At 43.4% G+C, this 6,163-nt stretch overlaps 1 pseudogene; it reads right to left on the minus strand.

Moving 5' to 3' along the window:
• Positions 1 to 2,514: 2,514 nt before the first annotated feature.
• On the minus strand, positions 2,515 to 5,011 carry LOC147459445 (uncharacterized; annotated as a pseudogene).
• Between the last annotated feature and the right edge of the window lie 1,152 nt (positions 5,012 to 6,163).

Raw genomic sequence — 6,163 nt, forward strand, 5'->3', positions numbered from 1 at the left:
ATACATTAATCATTAATCCCTGATCACTGACCAGTAAATGTGTAGGCTTCAAAGAAGCTTAGCTTGCATTTCTCTACTCTTTTTCTCTACATGGTAGCAGAGCTGCATAACAACGCACAGTAGTCATACGACAAGTGGGAGCAAAAGTCTCTTCATAATCTATGCCTTTTTGATGTGCATAACCCTTTGCAACAAGTTGAGCCTTATGGCAATCGATCTCACCATCCGGCTTGCGTTTCAACTTGTTCGTACCAATGGCCTTGTTGCCAGGAGGCAAATCACATAAAGTCCATGTGTCATTTTCTATAAGTGCATCATATTCTGATTGCATGGCAGCCATCCAATTTTCTGAATTCTGTGCTTCATCAAAAGACAGAGGCTCCTCAATATCATGTAAACTAGACACAGCCAAAGCATAACAATCTGATGCATAAGATGCATGGCGAGAGCCTGAACGAGTACGACTAGACAAAGGTGCATCCAATTTACTATCACGCAAAGTGTGCACCAGCCATTTTGGCATACCTTTAGCTTGCTCATTTTTAGCCCTTTCCTCATCAAGTACATAATGTACATCTGCATCAGTAATAGGCTGATCTACAACATTTTCAAAAACCCCCATAGGCTGTACATTTGCCTCATTGGAACTTACATTCGTACTTCCACCACCAAAAAGAGGCAACAAAGTGTCATAAATGTCTTGTGAGCTTACATTATTGTCTCTAGTACATGACAGCAAGGGCTGAACAGAATCTTCCACAAACACTACATCCCGTGAAACCAGAATACATTTTGTTTGCGGATGATACAACCTATAACCTTTGCTTTCAGCACTATAACCAACAAAAATACATTTGACAGCCTTATCATCCAATTTTCTGCGCTGTGTTTGTGGCACCAAAGCATATGCCAAATAGCCAAAAACACGCATGTGCTCAATAGAAGTCTTTCTATCATGCCATGCTTCATATGGAGTAATAGACTGCAAAGCTTTCGTAGGACACCTGTTAAGTACATAAGTGGCACACATGATGGCCTCAAGCCAAAAAGAATGCGACAAAGCTTGACTTTTGACCATACATCGTGCCATTTCCATAAGTGACCTGTTTTCCTCTCAGCAACACCATTTTGGTGAGGTGTATAAGGCACTGTACATTGGTGTTTTACCCCACGACTAGCCAGAAATGCATTAAATTCATGAGACATATACTCCCCCCCTTGATCGGAACGGAGGGTGCCCATAGTACATTTGGAGACATTTTCAACCATAGCCAGAAATTGTTTGAAGCACATAAAAACTTCGGACTTCGCTTTAAGAGGAGAAACCCATGCATGCATCATCAATGAAAGTCACGAAGTACAGGTAATTGCCCAAGGATGGAGTTTGCATGGGCCCACAAACATCACTATGCACAAGCTGCAACCTGCATGTGGCCCGAACTGAACCATCCTTTGGAAACTTAGAACGCTGCATCTTACCCAAAATACAGCCTTCACAAACATGTTTGACAGGTGCTTCAAGAGGCGGCAAAGAAGCAACCATATCAGATTTCTACAAACGCAGCAAACTGGCAATATTCATATGACCAAAACGTGCATGCCAAAGTTTTGCATCTGAAATAGCCCTTGAATCTACAACAGCATTTGCAAAATTTTATCCACACTTGTCATACAAAGTGAGCTTATATAGCCCACGGCACAAAAGGCCAGATGGAACAATTTCATCACCAAAACTGACATCATGAACTGTACATCTGTCATCCACAAATTTGACTACAAGTCCAAGTCTAGCAAATGCGGATACAGACAAGAGATACTTTTTTATTCCAGGTACATAAAGTTTCAACAAGTGTGAAGGAACTGCCATCAGCGTAACCGCGAAACGTTTCACCCCGAAACGGGGGCGTTTCACCCGAAACGTTTCACTCAAGAGAGAGGCCTCAAGTGAAACGTTTGACCGAAACGCCGATTTTATGTATATATAAAATTATATACATACATAATAGGTGTGCGAGAGAGAGAGAGAGAGAGAGAGAGAGAGAGATATGATAATGCAAACAATATCAATGACAATTGACATCTACTCTAGTTTGTAAGATATCATTGATCAGACAGTTACATTCTAAGCAAAATTTAAAGCAGAAGCTGCGTAACATTCAACAAACTGAAAATGAACAAAATTCAGAGTGACAAGAGACTACATCTACTTGCACACTTAATTTTCATCGAGCATTACAAGTAGAAGTTAGAACTTAACAAAACAATGGACTGAATAGCGAACACATAGAATGACGAGAACATATATCGAATCTGCATGTAAATAAGATGAAACTCGACAAACTACATTGCTCAACTTACAAGACAATAAAGAGTAAAGCCTGGAGTGATCGAGTCAAAGGCTAAAGCCCATATGGCATACACAAAAAAAGATGTCCATGACAAAATGATAAAATATCATAACAAAATACGCAAAGCTGAGCGCTCGTGAGTCGCTACTCTATACTCAAAAAGAGACTACTGAGATCCATCTGACTGACTCCCCTCATCACTCTCACACTCTGAAGGAGTCGGAGTAAGTCGCCTGGTAGTAGAAGTAAGCTCTGCAACACTGCGTCTAGGTCTAGACCTCCGTGCTCCGGTAGCTCTCTCAGGCCGAGCACTAGTAGTAGCAATCGTGGTCTCCCCACGTAGGCGACGTGTAGTCGAACGAGTCTGTCGTGAGAACCTCATCATGTCCTCACGGATGAAATCATACACCATCCTCAGGTGTATGTGGCTGAAGATGCGAGCTATCAGCTGCCTCAACTATAATCTGTCGATGATCCACTTGCTTTGGTAGCCAACTGACAGGACCTACGCTATCCAATCCACCCGCCTTCTCCAATACTCGGAGATTGGCATTAACAAATGCCAACCTATCAGCTGGGGAGTATTGAGCCTACGGAAAAGTTAAAACACAACAAGTTAGGAAAAATGCGTAGACTTGTGAACCATAGAGTGTATGACCAAAGCTAAATTCTAATTGCGAAGCTCACCTATTTCGATCTTTTGTGTGTATGTCTCCCATTATGCTCCATAGCCTCTTCGCTCCGGATGAGCTCACCTCTTGGGAGAGGACCCGCAAAGCCAAAGACTGCAACATGAGTGTAAGACCCCCAAATTTTTCCCACCATGAAACTGGAAGTGCTTGATTTTCAACATCTTTGGCAATTGCAAGAGAAAAATTTCCCCTGCCACCTATATGTCCCACAAGAATCAAGAGACAAATTTCAAGACTTTAAATGTGCTCTTTATGATTGTGCTTTGAAGCCTACAGAGATCTTTACCTCTAAACTCCAAAAGATCCAAGCTTCTAGTCGATTCTGTGCATGGCCATTGTTTCGATAGATTCTCTCCACATATTCATTCCATCCAGTCAAGAGCACACGATCGGATCTTTGAGCCTCACATCTCCAAGCAGGATGCAATATGTGGGCTACACAATGAATTGGACGGCGAAACCAATTCCATCTTACATAAAATATGTCGAGCATGATGCTCACCCTACATGTCACAAATTCACATGTGAACAACGATATGTATAATGTCAAAAGACTCAAGAGTTAAGACTTGACAGAAAAAGCGTTTCAAAAACCTCTCTCCAAAATGTATTGTTGCAAATCACCCCATCAAGGACTGCCACAGCAGCAGGAGTGGTAGAATCTGGCCAATTTAACCACCTTTCATCTACCACCATTCGGCGCAAGTTATCTTTGCATTTTACCAAGCTGTACATAAAACAATGAATATTTGCACTTCACATAACTTGTAAAACTTGAGATTCAAAGACTAGAAAACCTTTGAGAAACTCACCGGCACAAGACAAGAAAGATGTAGCAAAATCGCGTCTTTGCTGGCTTCTTGAGAGCCCATTTGCAATGTGAAGTGAACAACCCTAGGGAGAATGATTTTCGATGAATGAAGTTGATAAGTTGTAGAGCTTTATCAACTAGTGAAGTCACCCATGGTAGTGCACCAATATCTTCCATCATAAGATCAAGGGAGTGTGCTGCACACGGACTCCATACTATGTGGGGGTATTTTGCTTCGATCATTTCGCCCATAAGCTTGCAATTGCTTGCATTGTCTGTTACCACTTGCACTACATGTTGTGGACCGACCTCCTCGATAGCATCTCGAATGTGTCCAAAAATAAGCTCTCCTGCACATTTTGCATTTGAATCTTGTAAGAAGCACTTCTTATGAATCATGATGCATCATGCTCGCAGCTCTATGCTTTGATTATCAAGTGACACAAAAATCAAAATAAGAAACATACCAGTAATGCTTATGCCAGCTCCTGACACATCGATGGCTCTCAAAAATGTTGTGCCAGTACAACAAGACACGAGAATATTGAGCAAGTGACGCTTTCGCACATCTTTCCAGCCATCTGATATGATAGTGCATCCATATACTGCCCAAGACTCTCTATGGCCCTGCAATTGCTCATGTACCATGTCTACTTGACGTGTCAGTCTACTAGTACGAAGAGCCTCAGATCCGGCTGGAGTGATGGGCGCCCCCGCAGCTGTAGCGGCTGAGACAGCATTCACAAATCTTTTGTAGGCCCCTGTGCGTGCAGCATGGAATGCAATGTTGCATTGGTAGAAAAAACGCTCCTCGGCAATCTCCGCCGCCTTCTTCAAGCTAGGAGCCCAAACATCATGCAATGTAGAAGAGTGTGCCGATGTGCGAGCCCTCTTCCTGCCAGTACCTACTCCAAGTTGCCCCACTTCGTGCTGGGAAGGAGCTGCCTGTGTGGTGCTAATAGAAGGAGAAGCATGGCTCTTGTCCACATCTTGAGTGCTAGCACATGTAGCATCTCCTGCATTGCTATCCTCCACACTAGCAAAAACATTTGGAGCACGACGGATAGGAGGGATATTTGAAGTCGAGGCTCCTGGAGTACTAGAAGCAGCAGCCGCCATAGGCAAGGGATGGTGAGAAGCAGCCAATTTAGCCCTTTCATCTTGGACTTTCTGTAAGAGGGCCTCTTCACCTGTTGAGGCTTCAAGATTGGGCATGACACTACTTATGTAGTTTGCCTGCTCACCCCCAAAAGCAAGCCATAACTCTTTAGAGACACATTTGCATGCATCTCTCCCTTTGCTTCCAATCCAAGCATAATGGGCTTTCAAGCGGGTAACACCACCTGTAAGTACATCCCCACAAAGTTTACATATAACCCTGCGAGAGCTAGATTTATGGTATTTGGATATAAAAACTGTAGACTCCCATGGATCCCGCTCAATTATTGGCTATCTGCCCTGTGAAGATCCTCCTCTCACCATGATTCCAAGCCCTACAATACACACACGAAAAATTCAGCCATTAAACTTTTTGACTCTTGAGCATTCACACTTGCGCAGCACTAATGCACACAATTTCACAAAGCATGCTGCTCAGTGCTGCCTGCATGTGCATTGAGTACACACGTGTGGCACATGTCAATGATGTCATGACTCATGAGTCATGACTCTTGATGAGGTCATTCGAGAGTCGACGACTCGACGCTGGTGCCATTGTCTTGATCAAATTGCACGCGCACAGTGCACACACAATTTACAAATCCCTTGCAAATTGCACTTGTGACGGAAATTCCACTTCTCTCTCTCTCTCTCTCTCTCTCTCTCTCTCTCTCTCTCTCTCTCTCTCTCTCTCTCTCTCTCTCTCTCTCTCTCTCTCTCTCTCTCTCTCTCTCTCTCTCTCTCTCTCTCTCTCTCTCTCTCTCTCTCTCTCACACACACACACACACACACACACACATATTGTATACACACATGTAAAATTTGCAAATTGCACTTGTAAGTTGCGATGAAAATTGCACTTCTCGACTCTCTCTCTCTCTCTCTCTCTCTCTCTCTCTCTCTCTCTCTCTCTCTCTCTCTCTCTCTCTCTCTCTCTCTCTCTCTCTCTCTCTCTCTCTCTCTCTCCAAGATTCAGCACATGTGACAGTAGACATTTCAATGTCTACTGTCACATGTGTTGAATCTTGAGAGAGAGAGAGAGAGTTACCAATTCGCTGAAGCTTGAGAGAGAGTCGGGTCTGTTACCTTTAGACAGGAGAGTCATCAGTCGAGTAGCGCGCGTCAGTTCGCAGAGAGAAGCGGGCAGATTAATT

The sequence above is a fragment of the Adiantum capillus-veneris genome, chromosome 4 (genome assembly GCF_014529385.1).
Source record: "Adiantum capillus-veneris isolate H3 chromosome 4, ASM1452938v2, whole genome shotgun sequence".
Classification (NCBI taxonomy): Eukaryota; Viridiplantae; Streptophyta; class Polypodiopsida; order Polypodiales; family Pteridaceae; genus Adiantum; species Adiantum capillus-veneris.